A 20,554-nucleotide genomic window follows, 5' to 3' on the forward strand; every position below is an offset into this window, starting at 1 on the left:
GGTCAGCCTGTGTCATGTCCACAATGGCGGTTATGGTGTCCCGGTCCAGACGGTAGAGGGTGTGGATCTGCTCATCAGTGAGGTTGAACGGATGTGCTCGGAGGCGTGGGATTGCGGGCTGCCTGCGTGGTGGTAGTGGCTGTGCTGGCGGCCCTTGCTGGCCCTGCCTTGGCCTCCTCCTCCTCCTGCGTCTCCTCCGTGCGGCCGGTTGTAGTTGGTGTTTGTCTTCTTCTTGGAGTTGGAGTACTTGCAGTGCTATCAGGTCCCCCAGGGCCAACATCGCGAGTCCTGCCGGTAGCATTTCGGTGTGGTTGTGGGAGGAGACTGGCTGTGCAATTTATGTGTTTCCAGGCTGAATGGCCTCCACCTGTGGTGATTCATTCCACCTGTGCAAACTGCTCTCCCCTTTGGCCGAGCACGTCCCGCGCACAATGCTGCAATTCGTGGAATGGCATCTTGCTATTGCAATCTTGTATTTGTTCCCGATGGCCGTGTAACATTGGTTGATATGTTCATTCTGCTGTGGTCCCATTGTTTCACATACTATCTGTGCAGTCGCGAACAGAGTTGTGAAGGGTCAGTGGAACGTAGTACTCGAGTAACGGTGGGCCCTCATTCATCACTGTACCGAGTTGCAACGACGGGCGGAGCGTCCCATTCGTGGGTGAAGGCAGTTGCCATTTTCACACACAGCCGCACTCGATGGATTAATTAGTGTTTTCAAACGGCCACAGATGCCTCTTCGACGTGATGTTGCAAATGAGGAATTCGAAGGGCGGCGCTTTCGGTTTTCAGCTAGCGGCGAGGAGATGCCCACAGGTCTGACTGCAAATATAACGTTCTATTGTTCAATGTCCTTGGGACAGGGGCCATGGCGAGAATGCTATGATTGATATGAATAGTATGGGATGCGCAATTGCGTAGTGGACGATAAGGCAGGACGTTCCCAAATACATGTTACTTCACTAGACTGGAATTACGTGCTGGGGCACTGTGGATTTTGCAGGCTGCATAACGCACAGACTCAATGGATATTTCTAATGTTATGTGAGTAAATATTCAGGCGTTTTCATTACGGGATGAGGGAATGATGAATGGATGCATGGGCAGGTGATTTGATACAGAGTTTGCCATGTACAGGGCTTCTTGGGATCTGTCCGCCCCCCCTGCGCTATGTGATGCAGGGCTGCCATAGTGGGACCATCGTCTATCTGGCCTTGTTGAGCCCTCCCTGTCTCGACGCGCCTTCAGACACTTGTGTCCATGCACGTTACCAATCCCATCTGAAGGATTCTGTTTTCACAGACGCATGCACAGGTACACTCGTTTGTGATGGTGTTTTCACCTCGATATAGATAGTTATGATTCGCAAGTGGTTTTGGGGTGGTGATGATCCTTTGGAGTGGGCTTGCATGCATATGGCTGTGGATCTAGTGTGATCATTGAAGTGAGTTGTTCGAATGTAGTTCTGATGGCCATTCTATTCTGTTTCTTTTCTTTTGGTTGACAGGTATCTCCTCCCCTTTTGCCACTGCCATCTGTATGCCACTCCTGCAGATGGGTTTTACTCCCGACACCTGCTGCTTCGTGTTAATCAGTGGAGCAGCATTACGATCTTATGGGACGATCGCCAATGGGCCACATGCCCTTACGCAGTACTGGTGGCTCGGAGCAACATTTCGGCCTTTCAGCTGGACTAGTGCCTCCCCATTGGGACGGCCCTGCGGTTCTGTGCGCTTCCATGTTGTCTTTTCGTACGTGAATGTGGCTCTGTGTACCATGAGGGAACAGGGCGTCACACAAGTAGTGGCTGGTCATTTCTTGCGGATGCAGCCCACAATGGTGAAATGTGTTTTGGAGTTCATGGCCTGATGGCTGTATGGGCTTGGTGATATTGATGTGCATTAAAATTCTATTCTGATATGGGCCGTGTAGCGTTCTTCTTTGCAAGTGATGTGGCATATTCCTATTTGGGGAGCGATGTATTGTGAGGGGATCTGCATTGGGTTCCAGCTTCGGAGTTTTGTTGCGTGGTCCTGTACTGGGCGCGTTTGCCTACGAAGCCCGTGAGGTCAGGGATGGGGGCTGCCAATATGACAGTTTGAATGTTGTCATGCTCAGGGGCGGGGGATTGGGTTTTGTGTGACAGATGCCGGTCAGCCAGGTGGACTGGTGGAATGTTGTGATTTTCTGAATATTGCTGGTCACAGGTGCCTGTGTTTGCGTGCGTTTCTTGGTGGGGGACTGTGGTCATGTCCATTGGGATGGCTTCTGTATTCGTGCCATCTGTGCCCTGCAGCTCCCATTGGCCCCTCTTGAGGTTCATTTGTTCGTTGGCATGCATGGGTGACTTGTGCATTTCACTGGTTGCATTGTGGCTTCGTTGCACCTACGGGGAGTTGTACTTTGTGGGCAGGGAGCGGTGTACGGGCAGTCAGTGGGGCCGTTTACGGTTGATTCGCGATGCCGTACTTCTCACCATGGCGGAATGGTGCATTCCGCCATGCTTGATGGCGTTAGGTACATGTCCGCTGGGGTCGGAATTGGCGTACCGTTGCGCCATGGTGGTGTTTACGGTTTGGCATGGCCCGCGCGCGCGTGCTTGGTGCAGTTAGCGTTGGCGTTCACTACGGTGTCGCTAATGGCATCGTACTTTGCGGTGACGGGTCATAGCCGCACCGAGCGCTATTCGATGGCGGTATTGCATTTCCGCCATCGTTTTCCGAATTCCGCCAGGGTCGTAATGAGGGCCACTGTCCTTTTGGAGTCTGCATCTGTGGCTTGATTGCTGTTGAAAAACATGTCTACACCTCTTGTATGCATTGCACACTTCACTATGGTAACTGTTGAAGGACATTTAAGTTCTTCTATTAATGTATGTAATAATGGCGCATGCTGTACTGGCGTGCCATCAGTGTGATGAAAGCCCCTCCTTTTCCACTGTGACAGACCTGAGTGTACTGTTGTTGGCACTTAGGAGGAGTCAGAGTGCATCATTACTGCTGAAAAATGTGCTGGCAATCTTGAACACTCTTCATTTTCTTTTGCCTATACTACTGCTGGATCACTAAAGCACTGGTCGGAGCTTTGATTGATCGTCGATGACCCATCAACAAAGAGAATTATGCCCTCTACTAGGGCATTCTCCTTAACATGGGGCACGTCATCATAATAGGCAGTGTATGTGGAGCAATCATGTACATTATCTCCCTCCTGCACTGCTTCTGCTATAAAGATTCACTGTGCGACACCTGACAATTTTGATCAATGGATTAGATATTATGACCTCATAACCAGTCCTCCCTGGTTAGTATGACAAATCTAGTACCATTGTCACTGACTCTATGTAGGGAAGCTTCTCTTATGTGGCCAGCGAAAGGCAGAAGCTTCCTGGCTCTCCTGGGGGTGGCTATCTGTAGGAGGACCACATGGGGGAAGACAAAGTCCAAAGAGTTAGGAAGCCCATAGAGCAAAATAACCTGGCAATATTCATTCTAATTTTCCAAGCAATACTCTGTTTGCCTTCCCACGCCCAATGGGTAAGAAGTGAAGTAACATCCTGGCAAGGAAGTAAACTGGGAGCGAGAAATAAAGGTATATCCTGGAAAGGGAGTAAACCAGAAGTAATGAATGAAGTGATATCCTGGAAAAGGAATAAACAAGGAGTGAGAAGATACATTTAGTGATATCCTAGCAAGGGAGAAAACCAGGAGTATGGAGGCCATACAATCTGAATTTGTGAACCCAATAGGGAAGACTCATACCCCTTTGAAGGACTGGAAAGAATCTCACAAGTACTCTGGTATGAGAGTACACGAGGGGTAGAAAGTCTATAAGCATCAATTAACATGCCCGTCTCAGAGTTTTACTCTGGACCACTTACATATGGTGTCAGAGGGGGATCTGGCTCAGCTGACACAAACTGTGGATCCCACCTGAATAGGAAGCAGTATTACATGATCACTTGACCCAGGATGGGAGTTACCGGAGGAGGATTAAATAACCTTTTCTTTTCTGTCAGTCATACAACTACTCGAAAGCCATGGACCAAACAACTCCCCTTATTAGGTTGAGACCACAAGATCAGGGCCGGTTTAGAGACCATGGGCCTCATTACGAGTATGGAGGCAGCCATGCTGCTATTAGCACCATGGCTGCCTCCATACCGGGCTCCAATACCGGGTTCCTTCAATGAGGAATAACCAGGTCATTCCAACATTGGAGGACCCCATAGGGCCCCCATAGGGCTCAATGGGAATGGGGAGGGAGCTAATAATGGGCACGTTAATAACTGCCCGTTATTAGCTCCCTGTTCCCCTCGCGGGACCCGGATAGGACGTCTGGTTTTACCAGACATCCGTTCCGGGTCCCGCAAAGGGAACCTCATAATAGGCGCTCCCATAATGAAGGGTGCCGATCCCGTACTGCCACCCTTCATTACGGGACCGCCAGGGTCATAATGAGACCCCATGAGTCCCTGAGATCTAAACAACAAGATGCAAGTCACTTTTCATGTACTAACATCCCAGGCCATTCTCCCAGTAAGGAATAACATGGAGAGGAATAGCTATAAACGTTTATGTCCGCGAGAACATATAGTTGCTGACCAAGATAAGATTGTTATCTCTTTGGATCTATGGAAAGAGCTCCCCTCGAAGTTGGACACTTACATTATACCTCCTTGGGAATATGGCCGAAAGAGAGAGAGTAAATTGCAACCCATCCTGTCCTGTAGAGAGGAAATGCGATTTGCCTTCTTGGAATTCTCATCAAAAGCAGTTAAGATATGAAGGGGCGAGTTCTTGGGAAACCTGAAATCTGTGACCCTATGGGAGTCTCCGTCCAACAAGACCTATAGAGCAAGTAAGTGAAATTACTCTGGAAACCAACTTAGGGAGAATATAACCCAGGAAAATGTTTTATATTCTTAAAAGGGGGAATTTACAGTAAACTCTGATGTCGGTCATGACCGCTCCATTTCCCTCCCCACAAAATAGAAAACCCTGAAGTTTCCCATATGGGACCTGGAGAAGTGGGAGAACACCCTGAAAATAAATCTAGTTAGATAGAATGGAACCTAAGAAAAATGTTCCTATGCCTCTGAAGGGGAGGCGGATGATCATCAGACCAAGAGGGAAACCTTGAAGAATACCATTACATATGGAAAAGAGAGGGAAGAGGGTTCGGATAGGGTGTCTACCTCAGAAACAAAGATATAAGTTTCCCCTGATAACCAAAAGACCCTCAAAGTAGGAGGAGAAGAAGGAGAGAACTCAACCTCTTGACTATTGTCTCCTTCAAGAGATGAAACAGATCCAACGTGGGAAGAATTTGGATTCCCTTTGGGGTATTGCCCTTTAGAATCGGAGGTGCAAGAACCATTCACCCAGGAATACCGCATCATGATATACAGGCACCAGAGATACCTGATAGACTAAAAGGGAATGGACTATAATTAGATGTGAACAGGATAGGCAATGAAAAATGAGATATGCCATCTCCCTTACCATCATACCAAATACAAATTTGTTTTTTTTCTTGCAGGGAGAATCCAGTTAGGATAACAGACAAAGAAAACGGGGTCTGAACTATCCTATACCAATATCGTCTATGCCCTTAATAGTGAGATGAGGGAAAATTGGGAAAAGAACCGAAAGAGAGATCTCCAAAAAGAGAGGAAAAATAAAAGCCTGGAGAAAACCCAATACCTTTTTATACACTGGAGGCAAAACCCCTGCTATTCTAGCTGTAAAATCCCTTTGGGCCCAACTTGACAGCTGAAGTAAGGGGTGCGCCATAAGACCGGAGCTCTTCCCCTGGGGATGGAAAAAATTAGGAAAGGAATAAGTGTGCTGTGTTCATGGACATGTTAAAAACTACCCACAGACACAAATCCCTGTCATCATTTTGGGAATGGAATTCTATTTGAAAGTGGCAGTAATCCCCAATTTAGCAGCCCGATTGGTTATAGGAAGTGACTACCCCAACTTAACCTATGGGTTTCGCAGGTAGCCCACATAGGTAGAAACCACTGTTTCTCTTCTATGTTTTGTATATAAGTTCTTGTATATAAGCAGCAGGGTCCTCATTCGGACCCATTTTTCGTGTCAAGATCGCACTCATGTCTGATGTGTCTGGGAATGTTACTCTGCATCGCACCCTCCACATGTCTGCTCGGTAATTATTCAAAGGTGCCCCATCATTTCTTATGTTCGTGCTTTCACCCCTGGATACCCCCCCTCCAAATGTCTTCCAATTGTTCACCCAATATGGCAGCAAACAAGCTTTCATGTCCACAACAGCCAAATTCAGGTCAGCCGTTTTGCTTTCTAATTCATAAATCCACTTTCCTATGCCCGCTGTGAGGGACAGCAATTTGTATATCAAGTTATGTTTGTCAGTATGTGGCAAGGGTATATATGGTGTTAGTCCTCTGCTTTTCTGTAACAACAGGAGTTGTGTCAGTCCACTCCTGCATGCTGGCACACCTGCACCCTTTATTTGAATTGCCATTGTTGTCATTGAAACCTTTTTACGACCTGGCAGATATCTTAATCTGTTTACATATGGGGAGGTCCATTCTGGACTTATATGATGTCTTTCTTGTAGCAATAGATACCTAATGGGCTCTACTGCTCTTTTTCTAGTCTATCAAATCTATGTCTCTCCTCAAACGATCGCTTATAGAAGGCACTTGTGTAGCTTCCTTGTCTCTGCTCCCATCATCATCTTCCCTCTCTGATTGTCTTTCCTGTTCCCCCCGTCTTCATCCTCTTCTGCTTCCTCAAAATCTAACCTTCTCAGGGGCTCTCTCACATGCGTCCCACTCACTATCTCCTCTAATACATCTCTTCCCATACCTTTATTTCTTTTATTGAGCATTTGTTAGGCACTTATACAACTTAACAGTGTTTCAAAGCACCAAAGAATCTTGAAAATGCTTCCCCCAGCTCTCGCTTTTGCTCATGCTGTCTCATCTGCTCCTATTTGAGCTGTCATTATTCCTTCTCATAACGTCTCCCCTTTCTCTGTCAGTCAATATATGTCTGCTAATTAGGTCATCAACTTCCTTTCAGTGCCTCTCCATCTCTCTGTCTTCTTCTTGTTTCCTTTCCCATTCTTTCTCTTCCTCTTGTTTCCTTTCCCTTTCTCTCTCTTCCTCCATTCTTTTCTCCTGCTCCAGCTCCTGCCTGATTCCATTCTCTACTGCCTTTGCTTTAGAATCAACTGTGCCTTTTCCATCATGCTTTGCTATTATTCGCCCTTCTATCCATTTGTCTGACACTACTTCCGTCTCATCTCTGTTTCCCTGCTTGTTTCTTGCTCCTTGAGGTTCTTCCTCTGCTTCTTTTGTTAATATCAATTGCAGACAATGCTGTGCATCATAGTGTACCTGTTGCGACAATGGTCTTTGTTGGTTTACCATTTCTCCCCTTATGCTATCGTCATCGCTATATGCTGGGGGCAAATATTTAGGCTTGGTATAACCTGCAGCAGCCTTTATTGGATATAGTCCATGAAAAGTCGAGGGCAGAGAAGCCGTAGGTGACTTACACCTTTCTTCATGCTAGTTGACCATCCATTCTTTCTCAGTTCTGCCATCTCTTTCTCAAACATTTTCCACAGTTCGAGAATACTAACAGGGTAATTCATAGAATTTCGCAGAAAAGTGTCGCAATCGGCTGGCGCAGAGTGTCCGCGTGCGATTGACTGCGCCAGGCACGTGCGATAAAACCGATTTCCGCGCACAGCGTATTCATGGATTACATGCTCCCAAACCAGCCGTGGCGCAGAGTATCGCAGCGACCCTGCAGCAGCGCCAGTAACGCCCCCAAGAACGCCCTCTCGCAAGGAAAAGCCAGCAAAATCGCTAAATCATCGCAAAGGGCTGCGCTAACTCTGGACCAGTTTACAGGGCAGCCAAACAAGGAACGCAAAGCGGGTAACGTGCATATCAGGGGTACACGTGAAGTCATACACGCGATTAGCCAGGGTACGTGTATTACAGGGGTACGCGGGAAGTTTAACACGCGATTGGCCAGGGTACGGTACGTGTATTACAGGGGTACGCGGGAAGTTCAACACGCGATTAGCCAGGGTAAGTGTATTACAGGGGTACGCGTGAAGTCATACACGCGATTAGCCAGGGTACGTGTATTACATGGGTACGCGGGAAGTTTAACACGCGATTGGCCAGGGTACGTGTATTACAGGGGTACGCGGGAAGTTTAACAGGCGATTAGCCAGGGTACGTGTATTACAGGGGTACGCGGGAAGTTTAAAACGCGATTGGCCAGGCTACGTGTATTACAGGGGTACGCGGGAAGTTCAACACGCGATTGGCCAGGGTACGTGTATTACAGGGGTACGCGGGAAGTTTAACACGCGATTAGCCAGGGTACGTGTATTACAGGGGTACGCGGGAACTTTAACACGCGATTAGCCAGGGTAAGTGTATTACAGGGGTACGCGGGAAGTTCAACACGCAATTAGCCAGGGTACGTGTATTACAGGGGTACGCGTGAAGTCATACACGCGATTAGCCAGGGTACGTGTATTACATGGGTACGCGGGAAGTTCAACACGCGATTGGCCAGGGTACGTGTATTACAGGGGTACGCGGGAAGTTTAACAGGCGATTAGCCAGGGTACGTGTATTACAGGGGTACGCGGGAAGTTTAAAACGCGATTGGCCAGGGTACGTGTATTACAGGGGTACGCGGGAAGTTCAACACGCGATTGGCCAGGGTACGTGTATTACAGGGGTACGCGGGAAGTTTAACACGCGATTAGCCAGGGTACGTGTATTACAGGGGTACGCGGGAACTTTAACACGCGATTAGCCAGGGTAAGTGTATTACAGGGGTACGCGGGAAGTTCAACACGCAATTAGCCAGGGTACGTGTATTACAGGGGTACGCGTGAAGTCATACACGCGATTAGCCAGGGTACGTGTATTACATGGGTACGCGGGAAGTTCAACACGCGATTGGCCAGGGTACGTGTATTACAGGGGTACGCGGGAAGTTTAACAGGCGATTAGCCAGGGTACGTGTATTACAGGGGTACGCGGGAAGTTTAAAACGCGATTGGCCAGGGTACGTGTATTACAGGGGTACGCGGGAAGTTCAACACGCGATTGGCCAGGGTACGTGTATTACAGGGGTACGCGGGAAGTTTAACACGCGATTAGCCAGGGTACGTGTATTACATGGGTACGCGGGAAGTTCAACACGCGATTGGCCAGGGTACGTGTATTACAGGGGTATGCGGGAAGTTTAACAGGCGATTAGCCAGGGTACGTGTATTACAGGGGTACGCGGGAAGTTAAAAACGCGATTGGCCAGGGTACGTGTATTACAGGGGTACGCGGGAAGTTCAACACGCGATTGGCCAGGGTACGTGTATTACAGGGGTACGCGGGAAGTTTAACACGCGATTAGCCAGGGTACGTGTATTACAGGGGTACGCGGGAAGTTTAACACGCGATTAGCCAGGGTAAGTGTATTACAGGGGTACGCGGGAAGTTCAACACGCAATTAGCCAGGGTACGTGTATTACAGGGGTACGCGGGAAGTTTAACACGCGATTAGCCAGGGTACGTGTATTACAGGGGTACGCGGGAAGTTATACACGCGATTAGCCAGGGTACGTGTATTACAGGGGTGCGTGGGAATCATCACACGCGATTAGGCTGGGTGGGTCCTCACAGGTGTTCCCTGTACACCCTCCACGGCCCCTGCAGGCAGTCTACAAAACAGGGGACTACCCTGCACACCTGCTCATGTCCCCCTGCACCCCCACCCCCCAGCAGTGCAGGGGCAGCCTCCACCAGGCTCCCACTCATGTCTCCCACCACCCCCACCCTCCCGCCACCAGGGGCAGCCTCCACCAGGCCCCCACCCATGTCTCCCACCACCCCCCGCCACCAGGGGCACTCTCCACCAAGCCCCCACCCATGTCTCCCACCACCCCCACCAGTGCAGGGGCACCCTCCACCAGGCCCCCACCCATGTCTCCCAACACCCCCACCCACCAGCACTGTGGGGCACGTGGCCAGCAGGCAGTCAGGCAGCAGCAGGTGGGAGCGTGCTCAGGGCTCTGGGGGGCAGTAATTTCGCCTCCTGGCCAGGAGCGTGGTCTCTCGTGTGTGAACGCGTGGACAGCCTGATAGGTAGTGAAATCCCACACGTCAGCAAAGGCCCTTAGCGCGTAAACCCGTCAACAGCATATGCGCGCCTATAGTCACCTGCACGTGCAGGAAATTGTTACGTGACACGTCCCAGTGTCAAAGCGTGTGATTGGTGAAAATGGATGTACACGTAGAAGTGACAAAGCGTGTGATTGGTGAAAATGGATCTACACGCAGGAGTGACAAAGCGTGTGATTGGTGAACGTACACGCCGCGTAAGTGACGCTGTACGTGTGGGCCTGTATATAAGGTACATGTAGAACACCATTTCCTTGTACGTGCTTTTCGTGGAGAGCGAGTGGGTGAAATCTGTACTTCTTGTCGTTTCACACGCGATTTACTTCACGGCGTTTCCAGTTCGTATTCCCTGTTACCTATGACAGCTTTTTCTCTTTTTTCTCTTTTACTGGTTTACCTGGGCCTGTTCCCTCAAACAGTGTCCCCTTCTACTGTTGTCCTGTCTTCTCAGACAGCGTACACATCTTCTTTTGGCGGGGGTTTAGCCAGCCAAACGCGCTCATTCTTCACGCTCTTTTACCTGGCAGACGGTGAGTCACGCACGTATCCAACTTCTGTGCTTGCCCCGTGTGTTGCCTACCCCTTCAGAGGTCATTCTAGGCTGCGTGTGACACGCATACGTTCATTCTTGTGTTACTGGGTGCCACAGCGTAGTGCAGGTTTTTCTTTCTGCACACGTGGTCTAGGAGGGGTTGCGTGCACGTCATCTCCCTTTTTTGGGCCTCCTGTGCGTTGCGTGACCCGTCATCTTTCCCCAGGGGTTACAATCAGCCGTGCTAGAGCACTAGGGTACAATTACCATCTGGTACCCAACCCCTTTGACCCCCAATTGCCCAGGACAATTGTCTACAGCCACTCCCATACGCACATTAATATCAGTGCCATGGCTGGGAGGCGAGGATTCCGTAAGGGTGGCAAAGGTGGAAGAGCCACAAGTGGTGGCCGTGGTGGATCCGGTAGGGGACGTGGTCGTAACTTGCAGGGTGAGCCTGTCCCCCCATGTGTGGAGGACCAGTCAAGGGCACCCATCATCCCCCCCCCCTCCCCCCCCTCCCCCTTTCCGTTGAGGCTGAAGTGGCTGACACCATCCATGCTCAGCCCTTGTTGGACCAGCCCATTGTGGCACCAGACCTGGCTGACTCCATGGCTGACTTCCAGGTCAGCAGGGCCACGACACGTGCGCTGGTGCACGTTGATGCCATCATGCCACGTGGATCTGGGGCAGCAAGGTCATCTACTGCACCAAGGAGGCAGGGCGGAGTGGCTGCAGGGGCAGCTGCGGCTCCATCCACCCCAGCCCTCACACACCCAGCCAGGACAGTGTCGGTCCTAGTCCATGCTGCTGAGATTCCCCCTGACACCATCACACTCGAGCCAATGCCTGCACCAACTCCCATGCTGAGTGTGCAATCCCACACTCCTGATACAGAGTCCACCAGGGCTCCTGCCCCTAGTGTCCAGAGCGGCGCAGGACACTCAGGATCACCACCACCTTCCAAGCGGAAGAGGAAGAGTGCTCGTCCGGCACAGGCTGATGCCCCAGACACGGCTACACAGTCCGGCCCGTCCAGGAAGCCCAGCTTCACGGATGACGAACTGAATGCACTTGTCGAGTATGTGTCCGGACATGACAACGAGATGGTCATTGTTGCAGGATCCAAGACCACACCTGCACAACGCCAGGCACACTGGCAGACCGTTGCGGACATCGTAAGTGCCCTTGGAATCGTGAGGCGCACAGCCAATGATTGCTATAAGCGCTGGAATGACCTAAAGCGCAGGGCAAAGAGTAAGCTGGCCTCAACTCATGCCGCAACTCTAGTGACTGGAGGTGGGTCTCCAGTAGTAGACATGGAACTCACTCCACATGAGTCAGTCGCTGGGACCTACGTCACGGAGGAACAGATCCAAGGCGTGGGAGATCTGGCTGATTACGAGGCATTGTCTGGTGAGTGCACATGCATGTGTGTGTCATACATGTGCATGGTGTGTGTGTGAGGGCTTCTGTTTGGGTGCCAGGAGAGAGTGTGTGCGCCTCAGTCGTATGGGTCAGCCATGTGCTTCATGCAATACTTCCTGCGCAGCTGCATTTGGCCATAGCAGTATCCCTTCTGCCAACAGTAGACATCTAGCACAACTGCACGCCAGTTGCCCTTGAAGTGTCACCTTGACACAACAGATTTGCTTATTTTTCACTGTTCATTCAGTCAGTTTGTTTGCATTCCACCACTTTCACTAGGCATGTCGCTGTCCACTAGTCACATGTCTGACATGGGTATGGTAAAGGGGAGTGACTTTGTTACCTGGATATCATTTGTACACACATGTCCCTGTGCAATTTGACCATTACAGACTGGCAGCTCCAGGTGAAAAATCTGACCTGTTAGAATCAGAAAAGCTATCACATGCGGGAACTGGACTGAATGAATAGGTGCTGCCCTCCTCTCCATCTTCACTCAATAGCAATGGTACATGCCATCTGTGTGATGGCATGTGTGTTTCACCTGCCAATCACAGGCCAATGTGTGATGCCACTGCCAGGCAGCATGCAGAAAATTTGTTCATCTTCCATCTTGGTGTCATCAGTGTGTGCCGTTTGCCTGCACTTCATACGCAGTGAGGGTGCATGCATGGGAGGGTTCTAGTCATGTGGGACATGTCAATCAAGTACTGGTTCTCTTGCTTCTCAGCCCTCAATGTGTGCCATGGTGCTAATGCCTGTTTCCAATACTTTGTTTTCATGTCTTTGCAGGGGAAGACGCACCTGATACTGCTGGGGTTGTGGAGATGGTGCAGACCCAGGAGGTGTCCCAGGGCCGACCAACCACCAGTGAGGGACGTGGTGTGGTGGTGGGGGAGAACCCACAAGTGCTGCAGGTCGTGCTCTCAAGGGGTGTCTCTGGCTGCACCTCCCCCGAGCTGTACTCAGGTGTTGATTCGGATGAGACCTACGTGCCGTCGCTGGTGAGTGTTCCAGGGAGGGATTCTGTTCTGTCTCACCCACCTGCACCAGGGTCAGTACCCTCCATGGGGATGTCAGTGTTGGCAGCTACGCCTTTGGTGGTTACGGATGCAGGGTCACACTCCGCGACATCTGATCCTGTTCCTGGGCCAGCAGATCAGAGGGGGAATGCAGTCCTGCAGCCTCAGGCAGTGCCGGCACAGCAAGGCGCAGTTCGCCTTGCCCCAGACAGGTGTGGTGCCCGCCGACGTGGTGGCCGTACGCCACCTGGCAATACCGCATGGGAGCAATCCATTTACGGTATGGCTACCCAACAGGCTGCATCATCCGAGATGATGGCTCAGGCCATGGATAGGGTGGCCACTTCCATTGTCCCCCCAGAAAGGCTGATGGAGCGACTAGAGCAGGCAACTGACTCCATCTGCCAGTCACACAGGGAGGACATGTTGGGGTCCAACAGGGACAGGCGGGCGGCACTGGCGACTCTGCAGGAGGCCATCTCCATTGAGTCCCAGGGCCACAGGGAAGCCCTGAGGCAGGAGCTCCTACACCTCAGGACGACTCTTGTTGAGCTTGAGGCTTCAACACACCAAAGGACAGAACAGCAGCTGGAGCGTCTCACCCGTACGCTCTCAGCTGAGATGCAGGCAACGAGGGCGGAGGTCCGGGCATCCCGTGAGTTGTTGCATGGGGACCTCCGCACACTCATCCTCCAGAACCAGACCTACCACACCCGCATGCTTGCAGCCATGGAGGAGCAGACTAGGGCCTTGCGTGGGCTGCCTCCCATAGTGCAACCACCTCCGGATGCAGCTGCACAGGGTGATAATAGCGACAGCAGTGACACTCCCACAATAGGGTAGCCGTGTGGGCCATGAGCCCATGGAGGTGTTTTATTTTCCCAGGATCCACGCAGGTGGGTTCTGGTGTGCATCCTGTCCTCGGACCTCCTGGGTGGCCTCCCCAACCCCCCCGGGCCCATCAATGGCCATTTTTGATTTTTTCTTATTTTTATTTTTATTTTGATTTCTTTTATTCCCAATTTTTTTGGGATCTGTTGGCTCCGATCTGTTGGCTCCGATCTGTTGGCTCCGATCTGTTGGCTCCGATCTGTTGGCTCCGATCTGTTGGCTCCGATCTGTTGGCTCCGATCTGTTGGCTCCGATCTGTTGGCTTCCGTGGTTCCTGTGGGCATACGCTGCATTGTGGCTGGGCACATGCAGGCTTGTAATGTATTTGGTTCAGATGCTTGGGTTTGAGTCACACACACCCCTCCTGCTTCCCGTTTCCATGGGCTTGCAAAGGGTGTGCCCAAGTGACAGTGAATTACACAGTGACGTTGGACTCCCATGACCTGTGTGGCCAGTCTGTAGTCAATACTGTGTATACATTCCTAGTGCATATTGCTGTTGTGTTGTACACTGCATGTTGCATTGATGTGTAACTCTTCTTCTGTGTCTACCTCCCAATTTGCAGGTCCCTTCCTCAAGTCCACACAAGGACCTCTAGTCTGGCGATGGGGACCATGTTGGCAGCAGTGCACCTACAACTCTACATGGCGCCAACACTGCACAGTTGGTAGTGGTGGGAGTGCAGGCATTTCCAGGTGGTGAGACTACTAATATGTTACATTTTTGATGTCATGTTAATGGTACTACGTGCTCAAGTATGTTGTTGGTCCGGCATTGCTGTGAGCATTTCAGGTGTTGCAGGTTTCTAATAGTGCCACTGTACATAGTGAGAGTGATGTCATGTTGTGGGGATTACTTTGTTTACCTGCAATTAGCATGACATGGCACGGTGTGTCGTGTGGCAGTGCTGGGGTTGGGTTGGCTGACATGCCACTGTCCTCTTGTTGCATTTTGCAAGTGGGTATTCATTTTAGCTGCTTCAATGTGTAACTTCACAAAACTGCATTGGTGGTGTCTGTGTGGGTAGGGATGCACACATTGTGACACTTCCAGGTGAACAATCTCAGGCTGACATGGAATTCCCCGTTCATTCTCCACACATTCAGGATCAGTGTCAGGTTGAGTCATCATTGATTGTCAGATGGAATGTGCCAGGGCAGTGTGCACTCCACAGGGGTGTGATTTCTATGTGAAGTAATTAGCCACTAGCTGTGTACGGGCTGCCTCCCCCCGTGCCCTTTCCCCTCCCATGCGCAGCGGCTGTGCATGTGGTTGGGGATGTGGGGCCACCACCATGTCCACGGCCAGGCCCCGGCGTGTTGCAACGTTGTGCAGGACACATGCTGCCACTATGATCCTGCACACTACTGGGGGAGCGTATAACAGCTGCCCGCCAGAACGGTCAAGGGAGCGAAAGCGTGACTTCAGCACTCCGAATGTGCGCTCCACTATGCCCCTGGTTGTAATGTGGGCTGTGTTAAATCTTACCTGGGGTGGCGTGGTGGGGTTCCGAATTGGCGTCATCATGTGGGGGCTGAGAGGGTAGGCACTGTCCCCTGTGGAGGTGGGGATTGGTATCATTGGTGAGGTTGTGACCTTGCTCAGTATCCAACATGCATGCATGTGCAGTGGCATACATACTCACCAAGCAGCCATGTATCGCCATGCCGCCCAGCTTCTAGGTCCCGGCTTAGGGTGGACATTCGGTAAATGAAGCTGTCGTGGGTGGAGCCGGGATAGTTGGCATATACTGAGGTGATGATTCCCTTGGCATTACATGCTACCTGCACGTTGATGGAATGCCAGTGCTTGCGGTTCCTATAGATGTGCTCAGATGCCCTGGGGGGACGTAGAGCCACATGGGTGCAGTCGATGGCACCTAGCACTTTGGGGAATCGTGCCACTGCGTAAAAATCCAGGGCGGCAGCATGCCTTTCTGCAGGTGTTCTGGGCAGGTATATGTGCCTGCGGACTGATGGGCGTGCAGTCATGATGTTCAAGACCTGGTGTAGGCAGCGTGACTGGGTGGCCTGTGACACCCCACCCACTATGGCACTTGTCCGCTGAAATGATCCAGTGGCTAAGAAGTGCAGTACATTGAGGACCTTCTCCAGGGGGCTGAGTGCTTGGGAGCACAGGGTGGGTGATGTGAGGTCATCCTCCCACTCAGTCACCAGGTCCAGTATGATGTGTGGTGGAAACCTGTACCTCCCATACACCTGGTCATCAGGCATCCCGAAAAGGCTGGTTCTGGGTGTGAATATTCTGGCCCTGACTATCCTCCTCCTCCTCCTTTGGTAGCCCACTGCCACTGCTGCTAGGAACGGTATGTTCATCCTGGCGTCTGAGCTTGTTATTGTTAAAGTCCGCAATTTATGCTTAGCGCGTGTTCTAGGCGAGCGTGTGACCCGCGCAGCCCTGGAATCCTGTTGCCAGTCCAATAGCGTGTGGAAATTCACACGCACCACGGGATACAGCGTGTGACCCGCGCAGCCCTGGAATCCTGTTGCCAGTCCAATAGCGTGTGGAAATTCACACGCACCACGGGATACAGGTTCGCTGACGTACTTGCGTGTGTAAGTGGCCGCGCACCCATTAAATACACGTACATAGGCCAATCGCGTGTACGCGCACTTTTGTCCAATTACACGCGATGACACTCTGACGTGCAGTATCTCCACGTGTGCCCCGTCATCACGTCCTGAGTGGGGAACACCCGTGCGGGTCACGTCACAGACGCGCTTACGCGCTGAGGGACTCTGGTCCAATAGAATCGCGTATGCGTGCTGACGCGCTTACGCGCTAAGGGCCTTTCCTCGGATTTCACGCTGACGTGCAGGATTTTCACGTGCCAAATCACTCCGTATCAAGCTGGCCACGCGAAAACACACGGAAGCCCACGCTCCTGCCCAGAAGGCCGAGTTACTGCCCCCCAGTGCCCCGAGCAGCCTAGCACGTGCCATCTGCTGCTGCCTGCCTGCCTGCCTGCTGCCACCGTGCCCTGCCATTTGGTGCCTGCACATCAGCCATCTGCAGGGGTCCAGTTGCTGTGTCCACCCCTGCTGGAACTGAAGACTCCCGACTGGTATTACATCGCTCCACAGCCCAGCCCCAGGACCCAGTTGCCCACCCACACCTGCCTCTGGGGTTGCCATGTCGGGCACTTCCACATCTGGCACCAGTGGCAACCCCAGGCCAGAGGGGCAGAGGGGCACCAGCTTCACTGTCACCGAAGTTGGTGTCCTGGTGGAGCATGTCCTGGGGCAGTATGATGCCCTCTTTGGATCGTCCCGCGCCAGCAAGGAAGGACGGCAGAGGATCTGGGCCGACTGTGTGGTTGCCATCAACGCGGAGGGGGTGGCAACCCGCGACGTCCTGAAGATCAAGAAGCGCTGGGAGGACTTGAGGTCCAGGACCCTTGTGAAGGCCCGGCGCCTCGTGGAGGGGGGCCGGGGCCGCATGAGTACCATCCAGATGAGGGTCCTGGAACGCGTACGCCCAGCGCTCCACGCCCAGATCCTTGAGAGGGAGGCCCGTCTGGAGTTGAGCGGTAAGTGTCCATGCATTACTGTGTGAGACAGGGCATGTTGCGGTGTGCTGGTTCTATGATACTTGCCTGTATGTGTGCCATAGCCCATGTATGCATGTATGTGTGCAGGGACATCATGGTAATGCATGTGCGACCAGTGATGTGTGATGCACATGGTTGTTGCATGTGTTGAAATGCCGCATGGGGAGCCCTAATCAGATTATGAACATGAGAGCATGCCAGTCTCTGTACCTGAACATGGGTGGGGGTGAGGGATGGGTGCTGATGCCAGGTACATATATGGTAGCCATGTCTGTGTGCCTGACCTGCGTGTCTGTGACTTGTGCATGCCATGGATGCATGACACATGTGTGTGACAATGCAGAGATTCAGTAAAGCAGCAAAATGACCCTTGTATCCGCTGTGTTTGGTGTGTTTGGGGCCAGATGGATGTGACTGAGGTGATGTGTGTGCATGTGATGGGCATGAGCCATGATGCATGTGAGTTACATATCATTGAATGTTTCAAGAGTCCATTGGACATGCATGGAAATGTCCATGGCATGCACCATGCCTGTTACTGTGTGTGTTTTGCCTGGACTGGCCCATGTGTTGTGGAGGGACATGATGGAAGTGTACTTTGACAGTGGTGCTCATCTGCTATTGCTTACTGTCTAGGGGACCATTGTACAGTGCCCTGATGCTTGTGTTCTTTGTCTCCCTCTACGCAGCGGCTAGTGAAGAAGAGGGCGGAGACGGCGCTGTGGAGCAAGGCGGCGGGGATGCCCCCACGGCTGCAGCGGAAGGGGTGGGTGAGCCCCCACAGGGGCCTGCTACGGTGGGAGACGGTGAGGAGCCATCCAGGTTGGTGGTTTGCACAGAGGAGGAGGAGGCCGCCACTGGGGCACACATGGGGCCTGGTGGGGGCATCCCTGCTGGTGCAAGTGGTGCAGTCCAGGGCCAGGGGCAGGAGGCAGCACAGGTCACCGTGGAGGGGCCTGTGCATGTCGCTGTCCCTGACCCTGTGAGTGCACCACCATGCACCAGCAGGGATGCCCCGTCCCAGGCCTGTCCGCAGGTAGAGGGGATGTCCATGTCACCTGACTCCCCTCCACCTGCGGACGTGGGAACCCCTGGCCGTGCGGAGAAGGTCCTGATTGGGGTCGCGTTGCGCACGGCTGCGATTCGTGATGCCGTGCGTGCTTCCCGGGAGGAGCACGCACGTCATCACGAAGTGCACCGTGCCGACGTGGCCCAATTGGGATCGGCCATGTTCGGGGGTTTCCTGCATGTGTTGGCCAATGTGGCGGCCCTCTCCTCCTCTGTGCAGGCTATCCACCAGTCGTTCTCCTTGCCGTCTTCCAGCCCAGATGCCACCAGGGCCCCCTGTGGACCTGCCCCGACCAATGCAGCCAGCTCGGTGGGGATCCCATCCCTGCCACAGTCGGGAGTCAGAGATCCAGCAGGGGTGGACACCAGAGCAACTGGACCCCAGCAGATGGAGGATGTGACGGCATCATCGGGCAGGGCACGTGCACGACGGCGTCGGTGGTTTCCATCAGCCTGGATGCCGTCGTGCTGGCACAGGCAGTTGCGTCGGAGGCAGCAGCAGGCTCAACGTGGGAGGCATCATGGCTCGGGGCCATCAACATCAGGGGTGCAGGCATCGGCCGGAGGGCAGGAGAACCCTGGAATGGGAGTGGCTTCCGTGTGGGAGAGGTTGTGCCAGCGGATAGGTGCGGAGCGGCAGCGGGCAGAGGAGGAACGGCTCACGATGGTCAGGGCGGAGGACTCCATGCGGAGGGCGCTGAGGCGGGCTGAGTGCCTCGAGGGTCTTCGCAGGGAGTTTGAGCTTGACACTGCGTTATCCCTGCGGGACCTCGGGGCCAGGGAACATGCCCGCCTCCAAGCCATTGAGCAGGAGTTCGAGGATGCCCTGGCCCATGACAACAAGCAGTGAGCCGTCCGAATAGCCCGCTGCCTTTGTATATAGTTGTATAGTTAGGGTTAGGTTTCCTTTGTTTTTTTGAATTTTTTTTGGGTTGCGATTGGACAATGCACCACTTTTTTGTATATAGTTCCCTTTTTAGTTAGTAGTCAGTTAGGTTTAATTTGGTAGGGCTCATGGACCCAGGATTATCTTCTTGATTGGCTTATTTTATTTTTTCATAATTTTTTCATGGACATTCATCTTGTTTTGTTTGATTTGCTTTGTGTTTTTTCTTATTTGCTGTTCAATACATATTATTTTTTTAATCTTCAATGTGTCGTATCATCTCATTGCTTTCAGGCATGTCATGTTGGGTGTTTTGTCATTCACTTGCAGCCATTGTGTGTGACAGACATGTGTTAAATTGCATTATTTACATTGGGGGTGTAACATGTAATTGCCTTTGATATGTGGGTGGGTGTGATAGTTGGTTGGGCCTTTTGGCAGGGGAGGATGGGCATTACGGACATGATTGGGGAATGTTGGGACCCAGGTGCAGGGGGGCATGGATTGGACATGGGTGGGGGCCTGCTGGCAGGTGCCCCACAGTGCTGGGGGGTGGGGGTGGTGAGAGACATGAGTTGGACATGGGTGGGGGCCTGCTGGCAGGTGCCCCACAGTGCTGGGGGGTGGGGGTGGTGGGAGACATGAGTGGGGCCCTGGTGGAGGGTGACCCTGGTGGCTGGGGTTTGGGGGTGGTGGGAGACATGAGTTGGACATGGGTGGGGGCCTGCTGGCAGGTGCCCCACAGTGCTGGGGGGTGGGGGTGGTGGGAGACATGAGTGGGGCCCTGGTGGAGGGTGACCCTGGTGGCTGGGGTTTGGGGGTGGTGGGTGACATGAGTTGGACATGGGTGGGGGCCTGCTGGCAGGTGCCCCACAGTGCTGGGGGGTGGGGGTGGTGGGAGACATGAGTGGGGCCCTGGTGGAGGGTGACCCTGGTGGCTGGGGTT

The sequence above is a fragment of the Ambystoma mexicanum genome, chromosome 3q (assembly GCF_040938575.1).
Source record: "Ambystoma mexicanum isolate Mex_15411 chromosome 3q, UKY_AmexF1_1, whole genome shotgun sequence".
NCBI lineage: Eukaryota > Metazoa > Chordata > Amphibia > Caudata > Ambystomatidae > Ambystoma > Ambystoma mexicanum.